Below are 15,223 nucleotides of genomic sequence, written 5' to 3'. Positions count from 1 at the left end.
GGCAGGCCTAATCTGGAAAAAGAACAGCCGTTAAACAAGCCAACTTCAATAACAAGTTGTCCAGGGCGCATTTTTCATGATTATTGTTGTTGTGGAACAGGTCATTGCAGCTCTGGTTGAAAAACTGTGATGATAAAACACTCCCTCTCTCTTCCTCCCTCTCCCTTTCTCTCTTCGGTTGTTTTCCTAAACAATGATTATCATCAGCAGCAGTAGCACACCAGCCGAAGTCGGAGCATGTTCCAAATCAAGGCAATCTGAGGGAAGCTCTGCATTGAGCATCAATTATTTAGCTTCTGTTGCTTTGTACAAACAAGCTCCCCTGGTGGAGAGACGGGTGCCTCTCCACAGCCAATTACTTCCAAATGTTCCTCTCATTTATTATTGAGCGAAGAAGTCTCGTACAGGTTGTTGCGCGGCTGACCCACCATGGAGTCCATTGTGCAGCGCTTTGATCAGGACGCCACTGACTGGTGTGGGACGCGGGGCGCGCTACCTGCTGCCGAGCCCCAGTCTTGACGCTCCAGCATGGGGAAGGGTAGTGCACCAGGGTTGTGCTTGCTCCATGGGTCTCACTACTGCAACAAAACATGGTGGATAATTAGGCTGTTAGTACTGCAGGGGTTTGCTTCCCAACATGCCCTTCTGCTGGGCCCTGGGCTTTGCTCATCCTCCTGCAACTTCCAGTGCTGTTGTTTTCTGAACAATGCCGCAGAACCATAGGAAGTGAACGTGAACTACATAAATACGGACTTGATTACTGGGTTCTGCGTTGTGTGTCTCCATGGTTTGGCAGTTTGTTTTTTTTTTTGTAATGGAAGAGAATGACTGTAATCACACAACCTATTTAACCAGAGCTGTCTCATATGACTTTTTAAACGTGTTTTAAAAAATCACTTTTAATTAAGCCTGTCTGGTCAGCAAATACAAATGTTAGCAGTCAAAATTTCTGCTTGGATGTTGACTCTATCCGGCGAACAAAGAGCTCTGTTTCCTCAATAATTATACGTGTCACAACAACTACCATGTCTGCCATATGTGTGACAACATCCACATCGCATAAAGAATATTTTAATTGTTAAGCATATAATTACAGTATATGAGTTTTTTTAAACAGTATGTATCATATTGCATTCCTATACAATTACAATCACGAGTCAGTATGACTGTCAGTCAAAATGTGAGGGTTGGGGGGGGGGGAATGGAGCGAGAGAGAGAGAGAGAGAGAACCATTTCATTCTCTGTCTCCCCTGGTTTGGCCAGAGGCCAGGAAAAGAGGAGTGAGCTGTCTAAAGGATTTGATGTGTGTATGTGTGTGTGTGTGTGTGTGTGTGAGAGAGAGAGACAGACTATGGAAAAGGGTGTGGGGGTGTACAGGAGGAGATGTGGTGAGTGCAAGCCTTGGCTCAAGTAATTGTGTGGCTCCCAGGTGATGGAGGCTTTTATGCCATTAACCGTGTCTGTCCTGCCGCCGAGCGTGCCAGCTCTTTAACGAGCCAGCGCTGCTAATTTCGGAGCTGATACAGAGTTGTTCCACCTCACCGGGCCGCCCACTGCAGGTGCTGTTGGGATGGACAGAGAGAGAACGTAAGAAATGAGGAAACAGAGAGAAAGAAATGAGTGTACCTTTGCTTGTCAGGGATTTCTCTCTGTCTCTCTCTCATGATTGAGCAATAGTCCATATTTGGAGAGAAGACATTGCAGCTCTTCATCACACTGCTCCTGTCACGAGTTTTGCCTCGGCTGTTCCTCTGGCCTAGTTGTGGTGTGCCGAGAGCAGCTTTATGAGGGGATGAGTGGAGTGCGATACCTCTCTGGGGGGGTGGGATCTATTTAATGTGTGTAATGTTCAAAAAGGGAAGACTGTATGGGGAGGTTGTGTCACGTTACACACCATTGTGGCTGAGTTGTTGGTTGTGTTCCGTTATTAGTCTCTTGGAACATTTCCAGCCTGGACTTAGTCCTTTCTGTCTGTTTCTCTTTAACGTGGTGTCTGGGGAAAAATATGGAGACCAGCGTACTCCATCAATACACACAGCCTGAAGGTGTGGAGTGAGTAATTGAACATTGCGGCAGAGCTGAGCCTGCCCTTGTTCTCTAGTTTTTGCTACAGAGACTGGTACTTTTCATCACTAAGCATGGCCAAGAACCACCTACTTTCACAGGAAGCGACTGTTTGGCTGACATTGTAAATGACCAAACAACAATCAACTGATTAAATCTTGTTCTGAACAGCTCTTTGTGTCATAGTTCAGAAGTTTGTGAACAGAATGAACGTGGGTATTACAGCCGATCAGATTGCAACCTTCAAGATTCGGAGTCTGGCAGCATACTAAGATATCAGGGTCGGCGCCATAAACAGCATATCTGAGACTGGGAAAGCAGGTTCCACTTCCTCTAAAGTGTTGTTCAGATATTTGCATTGATATTCATGGCCTCGTATTAACAAATGCACCATTTTATCCCACCGTGTAATGCTTGTCCGGCCTTTGTTGGCTTGATGCCTTAGGTGAGAGGCAGTAAACCAGATTTGGCACACTGCTCTTCTGTACAGCTAAGACACAAAGGGAGGGGTGGTTTGTGTTAGCAGTTCGGCTTTTCAGGCATCACTCTCGCCATGTAATCGCATTGCGTCTGGCTTACCTGTGCCGCCCCCGATGGGTTTATTCACGGCTAACGGGATTTGGCGCGCTGCAGAGCTCCACAGATGCACGTTGCTGCCATGGCTCTCCACTGCGCTCATAATTACACACTGACGGGACATCACTGCTGACAAACCCTTCCTCTGAAAACACGAGTGAGGACTCGCATCCACCTATCAAATCATGTAAACACATGCCAGTAACTTACACTAATCAACCTGATTGATCAGACTACACTTAATTTATTTCTTTATTGTTGTTTATTTTGTAAAAAAAAATCATATAGAGGAATGTTGAGGTAAAATCGAAACATGTTCCCGGGCTTGATAATGAATTCCTCTGGTTTCTCAGTTCCTCCATTTTTTTTCCCCCCAGCAGTTTAAGCATTGACCTTTTAAAAGCAAAGGCTTTAGGGCATAAAATGAGAATCCTACCTGCAAAAAAACTACTAATGAAGACACCACATAAATTAGGAAAAAATTGGTTTCTGAACCCAGCCCCCACATAACACATTTTATAGAATTAAGCAGAATAGAGAAGTAAAAGGCATATACTCTCACCAGCAACTTCATTAGGTGCGCCTGTTCGGTCTACTTGTTATCTAATCAGCCGATCACATGGCAGCAACTCAATGCATTTAGGCATGTAGACATGGTCAAGACGATCTGCTGAAGTTCAAGCTGAGAATCCGAATGGGGAAGAAAGGCAATTTAAGTGACGTTCAACGTGGAATGGTTTTCAATACTAGACAGGCTTTTCTGAGTATTTCCGTAACTGCTGAACTATTGGGATTTTCATGCACATTCATCTGTAAGGATTACAAAGAATGGTCTGATAAGAAGAAAATATCCAGTGAGCAGCAAAAATGCCTTTTTGATACGAGAGGGCGAAGGAGAATGACCAGACTGGTCCAAGCTGATAGAACAGTAACTCAAATAACATCTTGTCACAACTGAGCTATGCTAAAGAGCATCTCTGAACACACAAATCGTTGCGTCTTAAGGAAGTAAAAGACGACACCGCGTGCCACTCCTGTAAGCTAAGACCTGGAAACTAAGGCTACAATTTACATGGGCTCACCAAAATTGGACAACAAAATATTGGCTGGTCCGATGTGTTTCGATTTCTGCTGCGAAATTTAAATGATAATTCAAAATTTGTCTTTACCAACATGAAAGCATGGATCCGTCCTGCCTTGTATCAATGGCTCAGGTCGTAGGTGGTGTTGTAATGGTGTGGGGGACATGTTCTTGGCCCACCTAACCCTAGTTCGAATTGAGCATTCTTTATGTGCCACAGCCTACCTGAGTAATGTTGCTGGCCAGGTCCATACCTTTATGACCACATGTAAGCTAAAGATTAATCAAATTATGAACTGGTTTCTTTGACATGACAATGAGTTCTGTACTCAAATGACCTCCACAGCCACCAGACCTCAATCCAACAAAGCACCTTTGGGATGTGGTGGATTCTGGATATGCAGCTGACAAATCTGCATGATGGTGATGTCGGGTATGGGATTTTCCTATGGGGAAATAGGAATATTTACAATGTAATAAATATTAATAATATAATATTTCATATACAAGCAGTCTATGGATTTTTCCATAATAAAAACCTGTACTGACTTTTGTCTTTGGAGCAGTTTCACTCTTCCCAGGCAAGCTGCTAGATACATTTGAAACAATTTCTAGAGGGAAATTGGACCATTTCTCAAAAAGAACAAAACCCGCTATGATATTGAGCAGTTGGGAGCAGGCGTTCTGACTTCCGAAGAAAAATGTATCCAGATGTAGAATGAAGAGTAAAAGAGACCTCAAGACACCATTATTGGCTTTTTTCCCTTGTACTCTAAGTTTGAAGATTTGTTTTCTCACTCAGCGATGTCATATTTTTTTCCACAACACATTACAAGTTTTTTTTTTCTCTCCTTTCTTTTCAGACTTTCTGGCTATTGGTTAGACAACAAGCTATTTATCCTTTCTCCTAAATGCCAGTTATAAGAAAAACACTGTTGTACTGATGCCACTTCACAGGAAGGAATAACACACTCGGAGGAAAGGGCTATCGCCCATGTTTCAGATGCATGAGCTCACAGATTCCCATGATTGGCTGGTGCCAGTATGATTGACAGGTGAGAAAGGGTGTGCCACCTCCCCCATACAGAAAGCAAGGCCACACCCAACGGTAGAGCCATTGATACTGTAGCTGTGACGTTGTTACGATATTATTTCCAGATCTCAGGGTATCATATAATACTCAATATTAATCCGATATCCACACCCACATATTAATCAAGCTTGCTCTCCATAGCCATGATGGTGGTATGCTTTGTTAATATGATAAATATTACTTGACATAAATTATGTCCAGCAGATCAGTATTGACCTTGAGTATCTTTGGGTCTCTAACAGTCCTGTGAAATTCACTTGATTTAAGGCATTGCAGCATATCTCCCATGTTTTTCTGGTAATTTCTTTATTCGGTCCACACTCTGTATGGCCACTGTAAGGTCATGGTTCGACAGTTATTTTCTCCTCTGAAGCTCTGACATCACTTTCACTTTGTACATGTACCACAGTGACCTTTTCATCTGTCAGCCTCTCTTTTGTCTGGCCAATCTGGTCGCCTCGATGCTCTTAACAGCCAATCGTACACACTACAGGTTCACTGACACCAGGCAGACCTCTATAGCCTACAGAATGCATTGAGACATTACATCTGATCAGACATGCACTGTGGACTAGAACTACACCAACAGCATATGATGAAATAATCAGTAAGCGGATACGTATTTGTGCTAATTACGTAGGCTAGGAGGTCAGTGCTCATATACAAAATGCTCCTTTCTACTGAGTCAGTGTTTGCTTGAATGGTACTGGAGTATTTACTCCCACCTCTCACTTAGGCTGTGAATCCTCCCAAGAATAACCATTTTATCTAAACTTGATAAAAGAGTGAATTTTGCATAGATGTCGTCTCCTTGATATCTTACTGCCTATGTAGGCTCATGAGCATCAGAGAATGCAGTGTAAAGATTCACACACTTTGTTGAATCATCCCCAAAATATGGGGCAGTGGTGGCTCAGAGGGCTAAGGCACTGAGTTACTGATCGGAAGATGGGCGGTTTAATCCCCAGCTCCACCAGGTTGCCACTGTTGGGCCCTTGAGCAAGTCCCTTAACAGTATCTACTCCAGGAGTGCTGTATCATGGCTGACCCTGCGCTCTGATCCCGTTTACGCAGGGATATGCGAAGAAGGAATTTCATTCCTTAACTTAAAAATCAGTTTTTCAAATCCTTCCCAGATTGTTCCCCAAACATTTCCAAAAGGTTAACCGAAACGTTCCCAGAACTTCCAGAAAACTGGAAGAAACCGTTCAAAGGTTCTAAAAACCAAAAAACGTAAACGTAAGATTGCTCTGCAGACACAAAATGGTTATCTGTGTTAAAGCTATAAAAGTAAACAAAGAGCTTGTGAAAGATGTAGATTCAAGTGTTGCCAGGGTATTGTTTCCTCGTTAGTCCTGGTTGAATGAATAATAGAAACATACTGACAAAATCAAAACAATTACAAATCACTCCTACTGTATCTATACACAGTTGCCCAAAACCTCCTGCAGTGAGGCTGTTTTCTCCTGATTGGCTGTTGACAGACTTGGTTATAGGATGCATGGGACAGCGCAGTATCCATGTAAAATCGAGCAGATGGACTTATCTCAGTAGGCAGCATTCTGTGCTGACATTTGATTCAGACATGACCGGATGCTTCTCCATACTGCATGAGTTGGCAGCATTTTGTACATTTTATACAGAGTAAAATAGCAGGTTTGTGTCTGGGTACTTTTTTATGCATGAAGGATATTATTTGAAAAGTCACCTATCTCTTGTCCAGACAGCTCAGAGTTTTGTCTCCCATCATTAGCATGTGCTGTGCATGCTCATATTCCTTTGATAACAAAAAAAAGTGTTGATTTAAAAGTTGTGAACCATTCTTTACTTCTCCGAAGGACAGTGCGAAGGTTAGAAAATGGAAGGGGTTTTACGGTCACAAGACGATGTTAGGGCGTTCAAGACGTCGGCTGTTTGTTATTACTGAATTTGTGCCTGGTATTGGGATGCACGTTGTACCAATTGCCGCTGCTGTCTCTTCTCTTCTGCAATGTGGATATAATAAACGTTTTACCATTAATTTCAGCCACCTTTCCAAGTGTACAGCTGTGTGCCTTTCCTATTTTTCTAGCCTCTTCACCAAAACAAAAGAGACACAAAATTGCTTTCAGCCAGGAGAGCCTGGAATGTGTAAGCATTCAGTAAATGGTATTCAGAGCTTTTGGAGAGTATATGCCACTAAACTATTGGGGAAGACAAGAGGACAATTTATTCCCAATGTGGCCTTCTAGAGAGCCTTCAGCTGAGCTTACAATACCAGTGCAGTAGAGAGAGAGAGAGAGAGAGAAATATGGATATGTTTCACCTCCAACAGGGCTTTTGCATAATGTGTTGCTCTTATTTTTCAAATTGACCTCATGATTGTAGTCATAATCAATATATACCACAGACAGGCTGATTAAGCCTCCCTGTTCCCTTCCCTTTCCTCATCTTTATTTTACCCCCATTGTGTTTCAGCAGGTATTGCTTTTAATAGCCTCAGCCCCACAGCAAGAAGCTGAGCAACAACACAAAGCCAACGCTCATTCAGCCTCCTTTTGCTCATTGTCTGCTTTCCTTCTTATGTTAGAAGGTTTGTTAAATATATCTACTGTAAAACAAAAGAACTGACTTACTAATTTGGATCTGTTCTGCTTCTGTGTGTATTCAGAAGCGAATGATAATTACTCTAAAAGCTCACACCGGCTTTGTGTTTTTAAAATAAATGTATGATGTGTTTCATTAGCTTAACCCTTTAACGTTCTGCTCCACTTTGTGGTAAAACACATTTCGATCCACTAGGTCTCAAAATGTTTTGAACTTGATTGAGCCATCTCTACCATTTGGTTGGGTTATGCTATACAAAAAAAAAAAATCCCTAGATGTTGCTGTATCTTTTAATATAAGGGGTGTTCAAGTCAAACCAGAACTTCTGACCGTGCAGAATTTTGATCTTAATGTTTCACTAGTGCTTGGATACCATCAAGGTAGAAAGATTACTCAAAACATGGACGCTCCTAAAGTAGGAAGCTGGCCTCCCAAGAACTCCTTTATTGGCCCAAACATGAGAAAATGGTTATATATAACTTCCAGCCTGATAACATTTATAAAGATTTATTACCCTGTGTCTGGGAACGAGAGTGTGTACAGTTCTTACAGACAGATGTGTCTCCTCCCCAAGTTGGTGATAAGTTATCCAGTGAAATTCAAGTATCAGGCTTTCCACTTGCTGATTATTCATGATTATTTATGGAACCATGAGTGCGCTGATTAATGAATGTACACTCACTCACTTACTCATCTTCTATACCGCTTTATCCTGTATCTACAGTAGGGTCGCGGGAACCTGGAGCCTAGCCCAGGAGACTTAGGGCATAAGGTGGGGTACATCCTGGACAGGGTGCCAATCCATCGCAGAGCATACACACACATACATACACACATATACACACACACAACAGGCAATTTGTGAACGCCAATTAGCCTAACCTACATGTCTTTGGAATGTGGGAGGAAACCCACCAAGCACCGGGAGAACATGCAAACTCCATGCACACACAGAGAAGGGAATACACCACTGTGCCACCTTTAATGCATGTACAGTCTTCTTTAAAATGTTTACACCATTCTGTTTTACTTTTCAGCGAGAGTGTCATCACCATACTGTGCTTAAAGTCTCTTGCAACTGTCGTCAACATTGATAATTGTTATTATTGCTCCAACCAAGGAAAATAAAAATGCGAAGAAAAAAATCCCAGTGCTTTTTTCTTCGTGACGATGTGAAAGGGCTGTTAAGGTTCTGCTGTATTTAAATTTTTTGTACAGTATTAAGACGAGCACGCAATTTAGGCAGCACTATAACGTAGAGATGCATAACACCTACACAAGCCAATCAGTTTACATACTGACATAAACCTACATACAGTAGACATTTGTATTCCAGTAAACCTCAGCAGCCATAAAAGCTTTTTCTTTCTAGGGTCAAGTGACAGAGATTTTATTGAACATAAACCTTGTGCTATGTCTTACTCAGAACCACATGACAGCCGCTCAGTGTCCTTTTGGTGTAATGGTAATAATGTGACATTGCTTGCCAAGACGCTTTACAAAATTAGTCACATAGTGGCTGTAGAACACAAAGTCTTAACGGTGACAATTATTACACTGTTTGCCTCTGACCCTTACATAAAGTGCACTATATTATATAATTATTTCACTATTCAAATTTTTTCTTTTTATTAAAAACTTATGTTTAAGTGGCGGCACAGTGGCTTAGTGGTTAGCCTTGCACCGCCAGGTTCAATTCCCATCTCTGTGTGCATGGAGTTTGGATGTTCTCCCTGGGCTTGGTGGGTTTCCCCCAGGTACTCCGGTTTCCTCCCACAGTCCAAAGATTAGGCTAATTGGCGTTTCCAAAATTGCCCATAGTGTGTGAATGAGTGTGTAAGCCTGTGTACAGTATGTGTGTGTGCCCTGCGATGGATAAACTGGCACATTGTCTAGGGTGTACCCTGCCTCGTGAGCTAAGTCTCCTGGAGTTTTGATAAATGTCCATATACAGTAGGTTTGTACAGTTTATACAGTTGCTGTTATGTCCTTATGCAGCCTCATTTCCTCTCCCTAAGTAAAGCTCGACCAGTTTTTGCAACTTGCTCCTGTCTTCTATTTCTGTTTGGTTTTAGATCTCTTTGACTTTAATAAACATAAAGAGGATTCAGTAGTTCACTTGTCTCTGTAGAGCTCCTTATTCAGATCTTATTCAGAGTGATCAGCACACGCGTGTCCACACACTTCTCCGATGAATGAGGTCGCATCAGACAAGCATTCAAATCTAATGAGGCTAGTGAACATCCTCGGGAACACCACAGCCAGGCTACTGAATAATAGAGCAGTACACACAGACCTTGAAGAGCATTAGCGTGCCTTGGTATCTTACAGAGTAAAGTCGAACACTAGATACCCCGATTCAGTATGCTGTAAGGGTAATATTCAACATAGCCGCAGGCTAGGCTTACAGTGCTGTCTTGACTTCCACACATCTATACGTTTCCCCTGACTGTAAACACATTTTCACCCATGTTTGGCTTCAGAAGAATAATAAAGCTCCACATTATAGGCTGTTTTTTGTTCTGTTTTTCTCATAATCATTCTCTATAGCGATGACCGGCAGCATGACATATGTGTAACTAAATCGATGCGAATATTAATGAAGTTACCATAGGGATAACATTTAGTTTAATTAGGAGAATAACCTATACTGTGGCCTGTTCTGCTGCGGCAAGGAGAGAAGACACAAAAGGAATTGATTGGTTTTGGCATTTAGTCTCTGATCATTGGTGTCATCTATTGCTTCAGGAGGCAGGAAGATAATCTAGAGTGACATTTCTTGTCTGCCTGCTTTTTTCACTACTGATGAAGGCAATTACAGCGATCCTAAATGATCATTTGCACAACTTTCAGCGATTCCCGCTCCCCACACACACACACACACACACACACACACACACACATACACACACACAGCCCCCGAATTGGATTGCGCCGGGGTGATTAGCTAATTTGGTAAATAAGGGAGTAAGGTTGTGTGCAAGGTGAAGCGCGCACAATGTTTGCGTAAAACATGTCGAGATCTCCTGCTGCCACAGCAGTCTCGTGTATTGAATAAAAACGATGATTTATGAAATACTGAATTGTGTCTAAATCGTTCTGCCTGGAAGAAGAGGAAATCACACGCCTTCCCTTTTCGAACAAGTCATATGGAAGATCTTACTATTATTAATTTTCTCAGCAGGATTTCATGTTGCCTCAGGAGGTTTAGCGTTTAAAGCATTAAAGGTCCGTATGGCGCTAACCCGCCTGTTTTGTATTTAAAAAAAAAATTTTATCTCTCTTAATATCAGTTGTTGACTTTGTGCTTTTTAAAAATTTTATTCTGTATTTATTGAAGCATTTATTATCTTTCTAGTAGTTCGAGCTGTAGGTTTGTTTTTCCGTATGGAGCCTCTAAAGGGACACATGGGAGGAGAAACAAAAAAAGTAGAGGATTTTATAAAGTTTGCGAAATATCGATTTTTTTTTTTGTAAGCTGTTGCAAAAAAAAAAAAAAAACAGAGCAACTCTTATACTTCCAAATTATTTGTTTATTACAAGGCCAGCAGTTACACTAGCAAAATAATCCTCGTTATTGACAACAATCTCGTTTATTAATAACTTGTGATGATTCGAGACTGACACTTATTTAAGAGATTTAATAATTAACACATATTTATGATTCATTATTAGCTAACTCTTATGAAACAGCACTAAACAAGCATTGTCAATATCTTATTACTGTAGTCATACTGTAGATTAGAGCGAATTATTTTAACCGAGCACAACGCCATAGGCAGGACTTGTCACAAAAAGATGGGACATACACATAATAAACGTAACATTATTTTGCTAACAGACTGACAGCCACTCGTTCTCTATACCACTTATCCTGAACAGGGTACACCCTGAATGTGGTGCCAACCCATTACAGGGCACAAGCATATACACACTCACACACTTACTACGGGCAATTTGGAAATGCCAGGTAGTCTAATCTGCATGTCTCTTGTCTGAGGAAGGAAACCCACCAAGCGAGAATATGCAAACCCCATGCACACAGACCTGAATGAGCCAGAGGCTCAGAATTTGTTATAAAGCTACTATAACTTACAGTAAGGAGTAAGAGGAAATAGAAAAAGTAATAGAAAAATAATAAACTTCACTGTGTTTATGCATCACACCAATGTTGTTGATAATTTTCCCATAATGGCATGTCCTGTCATGTTTTACTCACACCAATGAGCCATGGATACAGGATAAAGCGGTATAGACAATGATTGAGTGAGTGAGATAAACCCAATAATGTGCAGGTTTTCCTTGTGCCACTATGGCAGCTCTGGCTCCTTGGGGCGTGGCTCCACAGGACTTCCTGGGGTGTGCTGAGGTGCCTGGCCCGGGACATTAGCTGTGGATTCTTTGGGTGCTGTGGGTTGTAAGTTGAAGCTTCCATACTTTTGTGTCAGAGCCATCATTGACTTTTTGCAGCTAGTTGTGCTGAATTGGCTTCTCTAGATAAGACAGGCTATCCTTTACTCCCCACAGGCATAGATGAGCCTTGGGTGCCTATTGATCATGTCACCAGTTTACTGGTATATAATTGATAGCCAATATTATTCAGTTCACCCAACGGTGGTGAGTTGGGGTATTTTAGTTAACTGCACTGTAAAGCTGACTGTGTTACGCTATAATCATTGTCGGCTGGATCAAAGAGGTAGATACCAACTGTAGGTGTGGCAGACTGAGCCGGACTCTCTGTGGATTGCCCAGAGCCGAGACTCAGCCTCAGACCGGTGTTTTACACATAGTTCCATGCTGCTTCATCCTTTTCCTTTGAAAGGTACTTAAAAAGTCATCGCGAGGCAGTGGGTAAATATCTCTGTAATGTCATTTCATGTTTCTTGCATTTACTCTCGTAAAACGTGATAAATATGTCGCCGGGGTGAAGGTCACATAACCTCGGCGCTTCAAGAAATATTCGGGCAGGACGACATAATGCTTTCCAAGTTTGCGGAACAAATGAAATTCTGCTGCTCTGTTGCACTTTGCCTCCAAACAACCATTACAACTAGCTTTATATATTGTCTGAGCAGCAGACCATCAAATGGTGTTTTCCTTTTTGTGCCAGAGCGGTCTAAAAGATGGAGAATAGCAATCTGCCACCAGGATGTAAGGCCACAGCGTGTGTGTGTGTGTGTGTGTTAGCTGGTAAAACCATCACAGTAAATTTCCCTACAAACTTTATCTGTTAAAATCGATATTGAAATTAACAAATGAAATAAAATCTCAATGTCTGTGTGTATGACATTAACAGAAAGGCTCTTCGGTGGCGTTGTGAATGTTCGTGCAGCGTTGCTCGGTGGGTTTTCACTGGAAATTGCATACATCGTGTGAATGAATGGCCGAAGGGCAGAGAAGAGCCGCGGAATTCAAGGCTGCTTCTGAGGACACTATTTGCATATTCAATATAGAGTCGGGCCCGTGAAAAAGGAGACCGAACACTGAGCTGTGTGTTTATATTTGGTGTGCGAGAGGCATTTCATCCCGGTTTTGTGTTTTTGTTATCTGCTGAGATTACAGATATGAACAATATTTGATCATTTTTCTCCACTAACAGCCATTCTTCACCTTGCAAGACAATCCCCCCCACCCCACCCACCCTCCCTCCAACCCACACACACCTTTCAGCATTTGCTCTAACCAATTTTGCATTTGCGGTGCTAAAAAATTAATCTAAGTGCTGGCCGGTGGGGAACGCTGGGGATCCGGGCTGATTTATTGCAGACTTAATTCAGAATGGCTGGAGATGATGAACGCCACTGAGAGTGGGCAGTTACACGTTGGAAGTATGAAACTGGCTGTTCCGAGTTGTTTGATTGAAAATCACATAAATCAGGAGAACGAACCCACAGAGTCCCGCAAACCCCTGAACGAAAATATGCACTCTGTACATTACATTATTATTGAAGCGTCACAGGTTGCATGCAGTTACTTACTCTTTAAATGCCAAGGATTTATATGGCTTTCAAATAAAAAGGTCTTGGCTCACATAAGAGGGATATATATTTTTTTCCCATGGTTTCTTTTTTTTATGACTTACCAAGGAATCAATACTGAAAATAAGTTTTAACAAAATTAATAAATAAATGTCAAGCATAGAAATACGACTGTGGAACGTGGAGAGATCTTGAGATCCCGAAATAAATCTTGAGGTTTGTGTTGCGGTAGGAACAGTTGCCTTGTTTCGCTTCTTTCATGTTCTTATTTTGATATCAAGGCCCAACCTGACCAGAAAATATGATCTGGTCAGTGCAGCATTCTTTGTCCATCTTATCATTTCTTTTTTTTTTGATGGGGGGAGAAAAATCTCTGGCCTTCTGCTTAGCTTTGTGGAAAAAGACAGCAATATGAAAGTCGTTCAGGAAGCTGCCTCATGAGATCTCAGGCCCAAGCTAATCACAACTTCGACCCACTTCAGGATTCCGACGACTAAATCAATTGAGCCAAAGTCTCCCTACGGAGCAGAAGAAAGTCAGTGCAACTGCAATTTTACTTGCCTTTGCCCCGGTGTCAGAAGAGTCTGCTTCCTACAGTACAGACCACTGTGACCCAGTCTGTTGTTGATGAGGTTTGCTAATTTTGCACAGGAGTGACTGTTATCTGAAATATTATGAACGAATAAAACACATCAGGACATGCTGTTATAAGAGTATAATCAGTAACAGGTTGGTGTAATGCTGCCAGTGTAGCCTCAACCGAACCAATGTACATACAGTATGTTGGAGTCTATAATAACTGTTAGAGAATAAAAACTATTCTATAGATGTGACATGTATACATTTCCAAATGACCAACTCTATCTTGTTTATGTTTACTGATTGTGCGTCAATGATCATTTAAACGACTCGCCATAATCTCTACTGAGTGGTTAAAAAAAATAATAATAATTTTAAAAGCACTCATAAAAAAGCTCTTTTTATTATAGAACAGATACATTGTTCTGTGGGAAAAGAATGCCAAGCTGTGCTCAGTTAAAACTTTGTAGCTGATAGGTGAATTTATGAATATGTTGGTAGCCACCTGGTGATGAATTATCCCCCGGACGAGATGAATGAGCTGCAAATGAAAGAAAGAATTGCTCCTTTTTGATAACAGAAAGCTGTACATCATTCCAAGAAAAGCGCAATCACATGGTATATCAGATATTTTGTGTAGCTGCTGTTATTAAACTGGCATTAGGCTATTGTCCATGTTAGATTTTGTTATTTGCATTTTCGAGGTGGAAACAGCACAAAACAAAGACATGTAAATATGTTCATGTTTAAAAGTTAGTACCCCTATTTTTATTCTATGTTTTTTTTTTTGAGGGGTAAAAACATAATAAAGTCATCTGATTGTACAGTAGCAGGTCTAGTCAAATACCACCTCGGACAAACAATATATTTTTCCACCATGCCATTATTTATTTAACTAAAAATGTAGTTTATTTTATTAAAAAAAATAAACGTGGCAATACTAAGTACCTCCGTGATGCAATAGCTTGTTGATCCACGTTTTGCAGCATTAACTTGAAGGAATCCTTTCCTCTAAGCCTTTATCATAGTCTCACATCAACTTCCATTCTTCTTTACAGCATTGCTTCAGTTCATTGAGGTTTTTGGACATTTGCTGCTGCACAGTTCTTTTAAAGTCCGACCACAGCATTTTAATTGGGTTCAGGTCTGGACTTTGACTAGGCCATTCCAAAGCCTTGATTCTTTTATTTTTCATCCATTCTTATATAGATTTACTGTCCTGGTTCATGATTATTGTCCTGGTCTCATGGCAAAAAAAAGCCAAAT

At 41.3% G+C, this 15,223-nt stretch overlaps 1 protein-coding gene across 3 annotated transcripts in view; it reads left to right on the top strand.

Annotated features, from left to right (window-relative positions):
• Window positions 1–15,223, top strand: part of LOC128536245 (neuronal PAS domain-containing protein 3) — a 237,705-nt gene that overhangs the window by 81,721 nt on the left and 140,761 nt on the right. The window lies entirely within an intron of this gene.

Source organism: Clarias gariepinus, chromosome 13 (genome assembly GCF_024256425.1).
Source record: "Clarias gariepinus isolate MV-2021 ecotype Netherlands chromosome 13, CGAR_prim_01v2, whole genome shotgun sequence".
Classification (NCBI taxonomy): domain Eukaryota; kingdom Metazoa; phylum Chordata; class Actinopteri; order Siluriformes; family Clariidae; genus Clarias; species Clarias gariepinus.
Note: the sequence above shows the minus strand (reverse complement) of the source record. Positions and strands in the feature narration are given on the sequence as shown.